Below are 15,959 nucleotides of genomic sequence, written 5' to 3' on the forward strand. Positions count from 1 at the left end.
TTTTTATTAAACTTTAGAATACCACTGTGTATGTACACCAATTATAATATAATCAAGGCTGTGAGCATGTATTTGAAATACTTTTATTTGAAAAACAGTATTAGTAAGACAATTATATTTTATATTTTGTGTTTGTTAGAAGTACATGAAAATATTTTGTATTTTGTGTTTCATGGGAGCATATTAAAGTATTTTGTATTTTGTATTTCAGTATTAATAACAAAAGATTGAAAGTATTTTGTATTTTGTATTTCAAATACTAACATTGACAATCAATCTTATTATTTGAATTACAAAATATAAAAAGCTATCAATCTTTCGATTTTAAATACAAAATACATAATACTTTTATGTAATCCGCTGAAATACTAAAAAATACAAAATACGCTTGTAATGCAAATAATGTGTTTTAAATGAAAGTATTTCAAATTCATGCCCAGTTCTGAATATAATATATCTTATACAATTAGAATGTTGTTGCAAAATCCAAATAATTTCATTTTTCCATCATTTGGGTTAAGATATAAAAAAAGATGACATCTCCTACAGCACAAAAGTTGCAGCAACAATATTGCAACATTGCAATATTGTTGCAAGTTTGGTGCTGTATAGGATTTTTTGAGATATTATTTTATTTTCCCGTAGAAAATAATTAACAAAAAATAATAAATTTTTTGTTAATTTTTTCTACAGGTAAATAAATATCTCAAAATCTATACTCAAATAATGAAACAAATGGAGTTATATCTGATTTTGGCAATAATCAGTATGCAGATTGTCCTAAAATTTGCGACTAAACATATTTTATAGCAAGAAAGCTTCCGAAAATATAATAAAAAAGTAATTTGTAAATTTTTATTTTAAGTAATAATTTCTGAGATATAGTCATGTGTAAACTGTTATATCTCAGAAACTATTACTTAGAATAAAAATTTACAAATTACTTTTTTATTTAAATTTTCGGAAACTTTCTTGCTGTAAAATATTTTTAGTCGTGAATTTTGGGATATACTGTATATATTTAAACGTTTCACAAACGTTACAAGTGGAACATTGCGAATGAACATTTCTGTGGCGATATATATATATATATATATATGTTTTACAAACGTTTCGCTAATCTTACAAATGGAATGTTGTGAATGAACTTTTTAGTGAGGTTTTATATATATATTTTTTACGAACATTTCACAAATGTTGCATGTGGAACGTTACAATGACGTTATGTATGTTTATCAAATGTTTCATAAACGAACAATGGATACAAATGGAACGTTTCATGAATAGTAAATGTGTGAGGACATTTCTGGTTGTGGCAACGTTTCATTAACGACACAGATAAGATCGCACAGCTTAAGTGTAATGTTATTATAATGTTGCTGGAACGAAATTTTGTTTAATGGATAAATATTATATAGTTAATAAATAAAAATTAGTAGAAAATATATTTTCAAAAACACACTTATCAGAGAAAAGTTAAGAATAATGAGAATAAAGATAAGACTACATGCACCAAAGAAATAAAGAGAAACTAACAATTATAAATGTAAAATATGGGTGCGGCAGAGAAACTTACTTTTTTTAAAGGTTAATAAAAACGAAACTATTGCAGATATCAGTATAATTCTTTTTTCCTCTTACAGATCACCTCATCAAATTTTTTTTCATGTACTTTTGAAAATTACATCTATCAAATGACGGCCGCCGTTGTCTATGCACTGATTGAGTCGATTTCTGAAGTTTCGCGTCACTCTCTGAAGCATGTCCACCGGTATTTCGGCGATGGCGTTCCGAATGTTTGTCTTCAGGTGAGCTAGGGTCTGTGGTCAATCGTTGTAAACGATAGACTTCAAATAACTCCCTATAGGAAGAAGTCGCATGGAGCCAAATCTGGAGAGCGCGCCGGCCAAGGGAGATCGCCTCTGAGAGAGATGAGGCGGTCAGGGAAGTGTTCCCTTAACAATTCCATCGAGGCCCGTGCTGTGTGGACCGTGGCTCCGTCTTGTTGAAACCACACATCCCCGACGTCCATTTCTTCCAGATGTGGAAGGAAAAATTCTTCGATTATCTCCCTGTATCGAGTTGCATTCACCGTGACAGGGCGCTCGTTTTCCTCAAAAAAATAAGGACCAATGATCCCGACCGACGAAATTGCGCACCAAACGGTAATACGTTCACAATGGAGAGGGGTTTGGTGAAGTTCATGTGGATTTTCAGCACTCCAGTAGCGCATATTCTGTTTGTTGACACAGCCGGAAAGGTGAAAGCGGCTATTACCAAAGTATGCCTCGACGGCGAACGCGCGATGCTCTCTCGTCCAAAGCATGATCGAGATTGGCTGTAGGGGGAACAAAAATTGAGGACCTATCCTCTCGGACGCACCCCCTCCCAGCTCCCTACCTTCACCCCTTGCCGTTTGGCGCGTTTTTCAAAAAAGTAAATTTCTCTGCCCGTATTACATAATTTCCTGTTTTTTTTTATTAACACTTTTTCCGCATTCCTTATTATATTGAGACAAAGTAAAATAAATACGCATGCGCATAAATAATTTTATTAAATAAACTTGTGGAAAATTTGGGTATGGTTTTTCAAAGGATACAGTCTGGGCAAGTTCAAGTAAATAATTATCAATATTTTTTTTTAAATAATTACTTTCAAAATTAATGACAAATATTTTTTCTAATTCATGTATATAAGAACAAAAATTAAAACTTGCTACATGCAAACTTCCAAATGAATTTTCTTCCGTGATAGCAAAAGCTCGAAAAGAGCAATATAAACTGTCTTATCAATGACAGTCTTTCTTTCATCAAAATATGCACATTTCACAAGTATTACTTCCAGATATTTTTTCATTAAGTATTCGCATATATATTTAAACGCATTTTCTTCTGGTAATTCCATATCATAATACTCATGATTTGAGATATCTAAAATTGGACGCGATGAAGATGAAATGAACATAGAAGATGATGAAGGGCTCGAACCTGAAGCTCCAATTAAATGTAACATATTATTATTATCCGTAGCACAATTTTGTGTATCTGTTTGCTGGAAAACTTTTTACTAAATAATTTTTTGAAAGCACGAATGAACTGTATTGGTGTTGGATTTAAAGAATTATCACTCTAATGGAATCAAAGAAATTTTTAGCATAATCCTGATTTATCCTTCGTGTGCGCAAATGTAGAAAATCATGACATTTTAATCTCTTCCAAAGTAACATTATGCTTTTAATTGTTACCTGCCAGCATTCAAAACAGTTAACTTTAACACATTATTCTTATTAATTACTTTAATGGTTTTCATGAAATATATCATTTATTCTAAAAATTGAATTTGTTTTTTATTTCCAGTAAATACTTTTCTATATTCTTTAGAACTATTTATTGAAGAAGAATTTAAAATGTCAAACAATTTGTCGAAATTATTAAAGAACGCTATCGTTCCCACTGCTTCAGTTGATAGAAAGCCGTAGGATATTTGTGTGCATATACTTGCAGCTACGCGATTACTAATCATTTGAACAGCTTATTTGAGTTTCATTTTTTGAAAATTAGTAGGTTCAATGTGATTTTTAGATAACTTTGGAGTAGCGAGTAGATGGGATTAAGTATCTTACAAGTAGATTCAAATCTGTTGAAGCAGTTTCGAATTCTCTATGATCACTTCGAAAAATAGTAGCAGTATTTTCGAATAGATTTGAACTTAAACGAAATAGGTTCGAAGTTTTAGAAGTACCTCGAAAAATAAAAGCAGTACTTCCAAATGGACTCCAACCTATATCAAATATGCCCGAAACTAATGAAAATTTGATCACGCAAAGAAAAGAACATTTTGTGAAATGCCTTCTCACTTTTGAGATTAATACATATTCGGACTTACAATAATGTATCTACTATGAATCGACATTTATCGATTTACATAAAGAGATTAGTAGAACTATAATCGACTTATCAAATAACTGTGTTAACATAAAAACACAAAAAAGAGCATTAGTAAAGACATTAGAATCGGATTACAAGAATGTCTGACATTTTCTTCAATAGTGAATACAACATTCAAATGTACATATATTTGTGTAATAACATGTTCAAAATTAAGAAGAATGAAGGAGTATCTATATTATAATTAAATGCTAAAATGTACTGTTCGAAATGCTTGAAAGTAAAAATACATACATATTATATGAAATTTTATTCAAAACGAAAATTTTTGTTAAAAATATTCATAAAGTATTTAAAATTAATAATAAAAGTTATACTTTACTATTTCATTTTCCAAATATATATTTATATTTTATAATACTGTTTGTAAAATAAAATATTTTAACGTTTTTTTTGTTTTTATTCAAAGTTTCTCTTTCTCAAGTTTTTAGTCAGGAAATTTTTTTCAAAAAATGACCAGGAAAATCAAGAAAAATAAGGAATATTTTCTTTTGTATTTCGTTAACAACCCCGTTAGAGTAAAAAATCAACGGTTTGACGTGTTGTGTGACAGCTGGCGTTGTCATGATGAAAGATGATGCAACGATTTCGCTTTGTTCTACGCAATTCATTTATGACAAACAAATTGTTGTATACCAATCAGTATTTACAGTCTTTCGATCCTCTAAAGGCACATGTCCGGTATAACTAAAGAAACAAGCAGTCATTTGTTTGGCAGCACTGCGTGAACGAACAACTTTTGTTAGTTTCGGTTCATTTTGAAATACCCAAACAGTGGATTGTTGTTTACTTTCGGGTTCATACGAATAGATCCATGTTTCGTCCCCAACGATGTTGTAGATCAAATTTGATCGACCTCGGTTGAATTTCTTGAGCATTTCTTTGCTCCATTTAACACGAGCCTGTTTTTGAGCTTCGGTCAAATTGTGTGGGATCCAACAACTGCAAAGTTGTACGCTCAAGTGATCATGCAAAATCGTATATATTGCTTTCATGTCAATGCCTAAGGATGCCTGAATCTCGCGGTATGTCATATGCCGGTCTCGCTCAATCATTTTACGCACAGCATCAACATTAATGGCAACAACAGACGTGGATAGACGACCTTCACGGAATTCGTCATAAAGAAAGGTATGTCCATGCTGGAATTCGGCAAACCAATTATAAAGTCCTATTGGATGGTGCTTTATCCCCAAAAGTCAAATGAAGTCGATCGATGCATTGTTTCGGAGTTAGATTACATTTGTAAAAAATCATTGTCCGAAAATTTTCACGTGAAATTTCCATTTTTTCAAAAAATAACTTCTTTTAAAATACTATGCAAACAAAACTAGTTGACTTGGATACAAACTGTCAACTGAATTATAGGTTAAAAATGTCTAATTTTATGGATATGATAGTAACAGAACGTTGGCGCCACTGGAAGTATTAGATTGCAGAAACTTTTCCAGCAGCTTACGTATACGATAAAAAATACTTTGTAAAAAAAAGTATATTTCGAATCTTGTAGGTATTCGTTTGTAAAATTCGAAACTAACAAGGTGAGATCGATTACTTTGTAAGTATAAAGTACGAAATATTACTTCTTATGAATATCCTCGAGCCCTAGAAAATGAAGCTAAACTATTGGATATTTGACTTGAATTTTTAAGTACATATTGAATTTGATCCCATCTCTACTTTGGAGCGGTTTTAATCCATTATTTGTTATCTCTTATAAAATTCTACAATATAAGCCCATGACGCGACTTTGTTCATTGCAAATTCTACGCGATGTTTATATAAATTGCCGCGTGTTTTTTTCATCAAATGGGACGTATCAAATATATATAATATTTCGAACTCATCAACTAAAAAAATAGAATTGTTTGTTAAAATGCCCAATTCACGAGACATGAAATTAGACCTCATATCCTAAAGCGTGTACGGTAGCATAACCTTGTAACTCACGAATAATATCAAATGTAAGACATTTTAATTGACATTTGATTTACACGTAATTTCCACCAAACAAACTGGAAGTTTTCATCCCCCTGCAAATACTGCATACCATAATAACTAAAGCACTTTTGCTGTTTTTTTTTATTTTTCACTCATATCTTCAAAATCAATTATTTTATTTTGTGAAATGTTATAAAATAAATGAACTTTTAAACTCATTTCATCGATACACAATGCCGTTCTAAAAGCGGTAATGAATTTAGTTTTACTGATATAACATCAAAAACATTATTATTTATGCCTGATTTTATTTGCCAGATTTGCGTAAATGATTGAAGATCACACACGGAAGGTAATGCGAATTGTTTTTCAAGTTCTCGATAATTTCGTGGGCTTAAAAAATACAATCGTAATGCAAATTGTTTAAATTTGGTAGTGTATTTTCTTCCATATTTGCTTTTAATTTGGGCATCAATTTGTGCGGATAATAATTGTGAAACATTCACGGGTAGTACCTGACAACCTAGTTGACGAAAAGTTTCGTATTTCTTAGGATCTTCCTTTTTCTTTTATTTTCCATCCTTTGTATTTTTTTTGGAGTCTTCTAATTATTTCGCGCAGTTTTTTATTTTCTGCTGTTAATTTGAAATTCCGTTTTTGTAATTTTTTTCTTTTTCGGAGTTTCTGCTATGGTTGGTATATGTGTGGTTCTATATGCAAATCAGAAATAGAACACCATTAAAAATATGTTGACATATAAAAAAAAGATGTAACTACAGTAGAAAAAGATGTCAAAATATATATTAAGGAAGATATCTTAACTATTAAGTAAAATTAAGTAAACGAATTAAGATTAAGTAAACCAATCGAGATATATTATACAATATTATTATACGTACTATAAAATATTATTATTATATAATCATGTATTTTACTTTTACATTTATATGTTACTATGTTTAAAAATAGCTAAGAAAAAAATATCATAGTCAAAATGCATTTATATAACTATTAGGTGTTGGAATTAATTCGTAGCGTTTTTAATGAAAGAATGTTATTTATTTCACATGAGCATTAAAAAATACATTAATGAAAGTACTTCCCATCACTTGTAAAACGCTACGAATTAATTCCAACACCTAATACTTTTTAATAAAATTTACGGTTTAATCATTTCGATATCTTTATCAATATCAACTAGGTCTATATATGCATCTATATCTATAGGCATAGGTTTTGATGATTGGATGTCGCTAAAACATAATACATATTTTTAATACTGTTTTGATAAAAAATAAAATATGTTTTTGCAACAATACATAGAATACAACAGCTGATGTAGATTATAAAACCAGTCATTATTATAAAGAGAACGGAACACTATAAAAGCCGGAAAAGCGACAATATTTAAGAATTTTTTGAAAAGAAAATAAAACACATATAAATGTGATTTTATTTATACAAAAGTACATAATTTAATGTGTATCTAGAAAAAAAACCCATTATTTCCATTTTCGTGTCTTTCTGAGCTAACATAAACAATCCTCCAAAAAAAGAATAGGCTAGTTGATATGATTTCCGCAAAGTGATTAATCTAAAATAAAAAAATCAAAATAAATCTTTAAATATATATCATTCTCTTCAGTTTTTCACAGAGAATTTTAAATCTAGAAAAATTAAAAAAAATTACGGAATTAAAAAGGCGAAAAAAGAATTAAAATGTGACATTTTTATTTAAGTTAAATAACTCTTTTAATTTGTCAAATTTTAAAATTCTCTATGATGAGACACTGACGAGAATGATTTCTATTTAAAAATTTATTTTTACCGTTATCAACCGTTTTGCAAGGATCGTATTAATCAGCCTAGCTTTCTTTTTTTAAAGGCTTGCTTGCGTCAGCTTTGAAAGACATAAAAATGGAAATATAATTGGAACTTTTTTTTTACATACACATTAAAATATGTACTTTCGTATAAATAAAACTAAATTTCATTTATGTGTAGTTTTCTTTTAAAAAATTCTGAAATATCATCTATTTTCTGGTCTCTATATTGTCTCCATCTTGAAAAAGAATATTGTATAAGATTTATAAAATATAAGATAAATAAAAGAAATGTAAATATATAAATATTGTATAAGATATATAAATATTGTATTTATAATATATAAAAGTTAAAAAACCGGTTCGTTTCTTCTTGTTGAATCTTATCCTCATCTTTTCCAGTTATATTTTCTTTTTGAAATGATGTTACAGGTGTATTGCTGTAAAAATTGTAATATTAATTTATACATAATAAATTTACTATTTAAGAAAAATCATATGTTATTCAGAGTAGAAAATGCTTTGTAAAAAATTTATTATTTACTTTCTTCCAAAAAATATTATTGGAATAGCATTAGGAAGAAGACTGGCTCTACATTTGCTTATTTTATATCATTTTTCTTTTTAAATGCAAGTGGCACAATCAATAGTTGCGATGAGCGTATTCTGAGCCCATCACTTGTAAATCAAATTTTCCACATATGTGTATCTACTGCAACCAAAAAATTTTACAGAAATAGTTAATATAAAAAATATAATACATATATATAGAAGAATATTAAAAAATTAAAAGTACATATATATATATTGTAATATAAAATTATAAATATTTAAAATAATAACTGATTTATACGTGCTTTAAAAAATAATTAAAATAAATTTATACCTATCATATTCCTTTGGAAACATAAAGAAGTGTTTTCTCTGTAACATTATAAATATAATTGCACTCCTTCATAACACATCATAAATTTGATTTACGGGTCGACATCCTCTTTCCTTCTTGATTTTTTTGTATCTTCTAAGAAACAGCACCTGTAACAACGCTAAGATCAAATGATTTTTCTTAAATAGTAAATTTATTATGTATAAATTAATATTACAATTTTTACAGCAATACACCTGTAACATCATTTCAAAAAGAAAATATAACTGGAAAAGATGAGGATAAGATTCAACAAGAAGAAACGAACAGGTTTTTTAATTTTTATATATTATAAATACAATATTTATACATCTTATACAATATTTATATATTTACATTTTTTTTATTTATCTTATATTTTATAAATTTTATACAATATTCTTTTTCAAGATGGGGACAATATAGAGACCAGTGTTTTCTGGCAGAGAATTGAAAATTTGTATAATATCTTTATACGGATTAACTATTCTCCGAAGTGAACATAACCTTCGTTCTCGACACCGTCAATATTAATTTTCACTTTTTTCACTTCTTTCACTGAACACTTTACACATTACTATTCATCAAATACGTTACAGATTACTATTCACTGAATACTTTACACGTGTTATATTGACACGGTTTCGATTGTTCACTGTTCATTCCAATTTGTTCCGAGTTCACTACTGCGTTTTATGTTCCGTTAATTTTACTGTTTATCTAGACATTTAAATGATTGAGAGAATTATAGAAAACTAGAGAGAGGAAATGTGAAAATCAGTTACGTTATTGGTTATTTATTTAGCTCACGCATATGCAATTCAATTTTATACACGCTAGAATCGGGAGAGTTGCGCTACTGTATATGTACTGACGTGATCAATATGAATTGTATGAAAGGAAATCGGGACCTTTTCTATGTTATTTAACTTACATTGTCTTTTTCCCGCAGTGTGTTGTAATGTATGCACAGTTTAAGCAGGCGCCAACATACTTTATTATAAAACGGCGCATTCCAGCAAACCAGTAATTTCATTTGACCTAACGTTTTCTCTGCACTCAAATGTCCCGCGTCGTCGTGGCATAACCTACAGACTCGCATTCGTGCATTTCGTGGTACTGCACATATGTTAGTCTTGTCATGTATCCGTCATGTATCTATACAGTTTTTCATCAAATGTTTGTCGAAATAGTGTTTGATTTCGGCTTCCCACATAATAAAATCGATTGAATTCATAATACTTGTTCGTCCTTTAATTGCGCGGCTAGTACCCAGTCGCTCTTTGTGACATCGACGTGTGATACTTCTAACTGGAACGGCATAGAATTTTGGCTTAAGACATCAACGTGTGATATTCTCGATCTTGCACGGTATTCTATGTCAAAAGTGTACTTTTGTATCTCGAGCCATCTATCATTCAATTCGAGATAGCAAGTCCCGCTTTGCAAAAATGGCCCGCAGTGCCTTATATTGGTTATCACCTTAAATTATAATCCTAGTAGATAGATCCAAAAATAGCGCAAAGACCACCGTCATCATTTCCAACTTGACGAATGGTAGCAGCGTTGGTCTGCCGTCGCTGCTTATTGTTATAAGCTACCACGCGCGTTTGACCGTCACTTGTCTGTATGAACACAGCGCTTACGCCTATAGCGTTCGCGTCGGTGTGTACCTTGATTTATTCGAGTCGAATATTGTTAATATCGGCCGGGACATAAGCTTATTCTTGATAGTATTTAGTGCCGCTTCTTGAGTCTCTCCCTACATTCAAGGAACGCTTTACTTTGTCAGTCTTGTCAGTGGCTCGACGAAAGTTGTGGCGAAATTCTAAACATATTTTCTAAAATAGCTAGCTAAATATACTAACTAATGTACCTGTTTCACCGAACATGGTGATTCCATTTGTAACGCCGCTTCGATTTTGTGTCGCCCGGGTCGCATCCCTTGCTCATCGATCTCTTTACTTAAATATTCAATCGATTTCGCGAAGAACGTGCATTTTTTAAGGTTGAGCGTTAGCCCGTGTGAGTGAAACGCTTTCAGTATCTATCGAAAGCAATCTAAACTTTCTCTTATTGTTTTCGATAGTATTATGACATCGTAGGTATAGAAAACAGGTATAGAAAAGCGATCGTATTTAAGCTTCCTAACATCTCATATCCATTATAAACACTGGAACACAGCGAGCGCATTAGTTGAACCAAAGGGCATAAAAGAACTACGCAATAATTTGTAATGCCCCTCTGGCGTCAAAAGGCTGTTTTCTCGATGGAATCACCTGCCACCAGTATCTGATAATAGCCGGATGCTAAGTCTAATTTGGTGAAATACTGGTTACCTCCGAGCTTATCAATCTGTTCGTCAATTCGAGGCATAAAGTATTTGTCTTTAATCGTAATGGCATTTAGTTTACGATAGTCTATGCACAACCGATAGTCGTCGTTTTTCTTCCTTACCAACAAAATCGGATTCGCGTGGCGACTTAGATTCGCGGATAATATCATTACCTAATAGTTCTTGAATCATTTTCCTTATGACACGTTTTTCAGATTCGGTTAGTCGGTAGGGATGGTATACAACTGGAACTTTGGTAGAGCAATGGATATTCAGTGACGTCGAATCTGTGGTTCGCGGTCTGCGCATGTTCCTTCTGCGATCTCTCCGCGGGTCTATCTTTGCGTTCGTTTTTACTAATAGATGCAACCGTCTTGCTCCTCCCGCTCTTTGATGGCATATTTCCTAGCGTCCATATATGCATACAATTAAGATTCGCATGCTGTGCAGCCCGTACCGTTCTCGACATGCGCATCCGTGATTTCGTCTATCATCGTGTCAATAAGATATTTATCCACAATACTAATGTATAACTTACGTAACTTATTTAATTTTTGGAAGCATTAATCTCCTAACGATTATCCTGGACTGCTTTCGTACAGCGAGGTCTCTCGAAATCTGTCTCTCTAAAGGGTATCTTCTTGCGAAACTGCTGCAGCAACAGATCTTTCGTCTCGATCGTAACCGCCAGTCGTTGTCGTGTGTTGTATCACAGCCGCACATGTCCCTTCAAGCGCGATGGTATTAGTCTCATGACGACTTTACAACGTTCGTTTACGACGTTCCAATCGTATTGTGCAGCTAACTCGTCCACTTCGCTTGATCCACTTCTCTGTAACTAAATCATCCTTTGATAGATCGAACGGAGGTATCATAAGTTTGTCATCTTTATAGATGCATGAACTTCGCGTATGAGATCGTCTATCTAGGCTCTCCACGTTCGAGTCTGTTGAAGCATTCGTCCTGGCGCTTCCTCTCGCCTTCCGATGTTGGGGAAGGTGAACATCGCCTTTTTTATATTAGGTCGACATACTTGGCGTTGCGCCGCGACCTATGGTGTTTCTTCTCGTTTTCTGACGATAAACAAGATGAACGTCGCCCTTTTCATTTCAGATCGTCATGTTGCAATCTATGGCGTCCTATTTCGTTATTGATTCCCACCGTATTATCAAAGCCAGCGGTATTGTTACAATATTATATATATATGTGTATGATTACAATATTTGTATTTATACAATTCTAGGAATATGCAAACACACACGTAAGGCTAGCGTTAATCTCATTTCTACAGTCTCGTGTGTCACGGCAAATGATACTACGGCACACCATTGTGTTCCATATATGCTAATGTGCCATTATGCCTCAAAGTTGCATAAATTTACTTTAGTAATATAAAATACCACAGGTAATTAATATATTTGTATAGATTTTACTAAAGTGATAAGAAAAGATCATTTAATAAGATAAATGTACTTGTGATAATAAAAAACAGAATTTTATTATTGCTTATTTTATACGAATATCAGTTATCAAAGAAACTCAGTTGCGGACATCATAGCAAACGCATTAATCAATTTTTAGCAACTTTTTTAGGTAAAAATAATATGACAACTGATACGTGATTTAGAAAATTATTTTTTATATCTCATTATCATGACGATTCAGATGCGAGATTTTCTAACAATTTAAATGTTACTTTATATATATATTAAATATAATTATTAAATATATATTTTCTAACAATTCAATGTATTTTTAAATGCAACAATTTTTTAAAAATTTATTTTTTAAAAATTTAATCTTATATAATAATTTTATTATAAAAGAATGGATTTAGAATAAAATTATTTTTAATTTTTATTCATAGAAGAAGTTAATAGATCAATTTTAAGCAGAATCGTAAGACTCAACTTGTTCTCGTAAAATTCGTAAGAACTTATAACCAGTATTCTAATTTTATGCGTATGTATCATAAGACGTAAGATTATTCGTAAATATTTACGATTTCTTTTAAATCTTATTGCTAGTAAAAAGCTGTCTGTAAAAATATCGTATAGGGTATAAAATTCAAAATTTTTATAAATCTTACGAGAATATGTTACGAACCTTACAATTTTGTTTAGAATTTAGGCATAAATGTACAAAGAAATAATACAGGGTTAATATATCTTAAAAATGTTATATATTTAGGAAATATAAATACATACAATACACTACAGGGTTGGCCATATTCGACGGAAAGATCTGGCAAACATTGTAACTTTTGACAGAGATGTTAGATCGAGTAACGACGTTTCCCATGATTGAAAAAAAAACATCTTTCCGTCGAATATGGCCAACTCTGTATATATATATATATATATATATATATATATATATATATATAATTTAAATACATATATAATAAAGCATATAGAAAACTATACAATTTTACTTAAAAGACATTTTTTTAAGTTTTCATATATTTTATTGTTCCGACGACTATTACTCATGCATATGAGCATGGATTACGTATATACGGAAGCGTTAATAATTAATTCTCGAAAATAACTGACATCTGCTAAATCATGCACAGCGTATCCAAAATTCTTGTCTCCGCTTCTTCTATTGTATTTGTAAATACCATATATCTCCGTATTACCAGAGATCTGGCTGGCTTAAGATTTGGTAATGTTTTATTCTCCATTTGTGCTGTCTTGTATTTTCTCTCTTTCGCTCCAACTCTCTTTCTCTCTTTTATTCCTCTATATCTGCGACGTCTCCTTCAATTAAACTTTGAGCATCATTTCTCGTTTAACTCTCTTGTCATCAGATACTAAGATTACTTATCCTTCCCTATATATATTGGTCCACTAAGTTCTGTGCCACTTTCTCCTACTTCTCTGGCAAATATTTTAATTCCCTTCCTGATTCAATAAAAATCTCTCCCTCTCTATCCTCCTTTCGTTCCGCTGTCTTGCGTTTCATTGCGTCACTCACAGTATTTAAACGAGACTGATGTAATTGGTGTGTTTGCGGGTGTATGTAAGTGTTTGTATGTAAATTTTATGTGTGTGTGTGTGTGTGTGCGCGTGCGCGCGTGCATGCGTGCGTGCGTGTGCGCGTGCGTGCGTGCGTGCGTGCGTGCGTGCGTGCGTGCGTGTGTGTGTGTGTGTGTGTGTGTGTGCGTGTGTGTGTGTGTGTGGATGTTGTGTGTACGTATGATTTCAGCTATTAATTTACCTCTTATTGTATTGTTGTCTTTTTTGGTTTTGTTACTGGTCGACTTTGTAACAACAATTCTGGTGACACCTAACCATTTGCAAGCAACTATTGTCTATTTATTTATGTTTATGCTAATTATTGTATATGCTATAGTCTATTGTATCATACTTTATGTCTATTATTCTGTTAACATGTAGTTTTTTTCATATAGCTTTACAATAAACTAAATTGAATTAAATTAAATTAAATTAAAATGATATGTTTTAATATAATTTTATCACACATGGTTGAATTCGTAAAAAAATAATCTTTGATTTGAAAAAAAAAATTGAAAATTTAAAAAAATTATGGATGGTGGGGGTATTTTATTAAACAAAAAAATAAACAAAATTTTTTATCTATAACTTTAAAGTACTCTTGAAACCGTACAACTTTTGTTAAAAAATTTTTTTCTATCTTTTATATTTCCGACGATATTCACTTTAAAAGAAAAATAGTGTTTTTTTTTAAAGGGATGTTTTACCTTTTAAACATAAGTTAACGCACATATAAAAAAATACGTGCCTCTTAGATGTTTAACAACATATCTCATGGAGAATCAAATCGATTTCGGACAGTTGTGAATCTTTCCTTGTCACAAATAAAGCATTTAAAAAAAATGTTTCAGACAAAAGTTGTGGGGTTCTAAATGATTTATTTAGTGATCTGATCAGTCTGACGTTGGGTGGTGTCAGAGCAATATCACTTTGAATTTGTTAAATAGAATTTCTATTTTTCATTACATATTTTTATAGTACCACACAGAGCCGGTGATCTTGATCTTAACGAATGTTATTCAGGATATGATCCTGAATAACATTCAAGAGATTTTAGTCGTCGGTCAGTCACCTTGCGTAGTTCTAATGTTGACGGTACTGTAACTTTCAAGCCTTATAACTCGAAAAGTACTTCATAAAAAAATATTTTATTATAAATATTTTGGAAAGCTCTCGAGGTGTGCAAGGATATACAATGAAAAATAGGGAGTTCTATTTAAAAAATTTAAAGTGACGTTGCTCTGACTTTGATTACTCCTAAGGTCAGATTGATCAGATCACTAAATAGATCACTTAATCCCACAACTTTTGTCTGAAATGTTTTCTTTTAAAATGCTCTTTCCGAGATAAAAGGAGTGTACGGGTGGTCTGAGATACCCGATACTATCAACTTCATAGAAAAATTGCAAGAGACAAAAATTGATTATTTTTTTCTCATAGAGCTCTAAAAATTTTTTAATACCGTATTTTCTCATGTTGGTAAAAATGAAAAAATGCAGTATCTACTAAAAAGTTCATAAAAAATTCTGAAAAAATTCGTATAGTTTTATGAGAAGAAAATAAACAATTTTTGTCTCTTGCAATTAAAAAAAAAATAAAATTGATAGTATTTGAGTAAAAAATTATTAAAAACCAATTTTCGGACACTTTTAGCAATTAATATCTTGTTAACTATTATGAAAATTGCAAAATGATAAAGGACTTTTCTTCTCAGTTCATTCCATTCTGCCCCTATGCAAAAGATTTATTATTATTTTTCCAATATCTTGTATAAACATATTATTAAATATTAGTAATAAATAGTCTCGTTACGGACGAATTTTTAGTCCATAAGTTGATGTCTTTTGGAGCCAAACATAGGATGTCGATCCGTAATAAGATTTATTAGTTCTAATGTCTTATACATGTTTTGATCCTTCGGATCCTTTTCAATGCAAATTGAACGAACTCATTGAGTTTGCCGACGCACAGTCTGCACAACACAATATA

General features: G+C 31.2%; 1 pseudogene; it reads right to left on the reverse strand.

The window, feature by feature from the left end:
• Window positions 1-11: 11 nt before the first annotated feature.
• LOC147908956 (uncharacterized) lies at window positions 12-10,557 on the reverse strand (annotated as a pseudogene).
• Between the last annotated feature and the right edge of the window lie 5,402 nt (window positions 10,558-15,959).

Source organism: Acromyrmex echinatior, chromosome 7, assembly GCF_024713525.1.
Source record: "Acromyrmex echinatior isolate Ae372 chromosome 7, ASM2471352v2, whole genome shotgun sequence".
In the NCBI taxonomy this organism is placed as follows: domain Eukaryota; kingdom Metazoa; phylum Arthropoda; class Insecta; order Hymenoptera; family Formicidae; genus Acromyrmex; species Acromyrmex echinatior.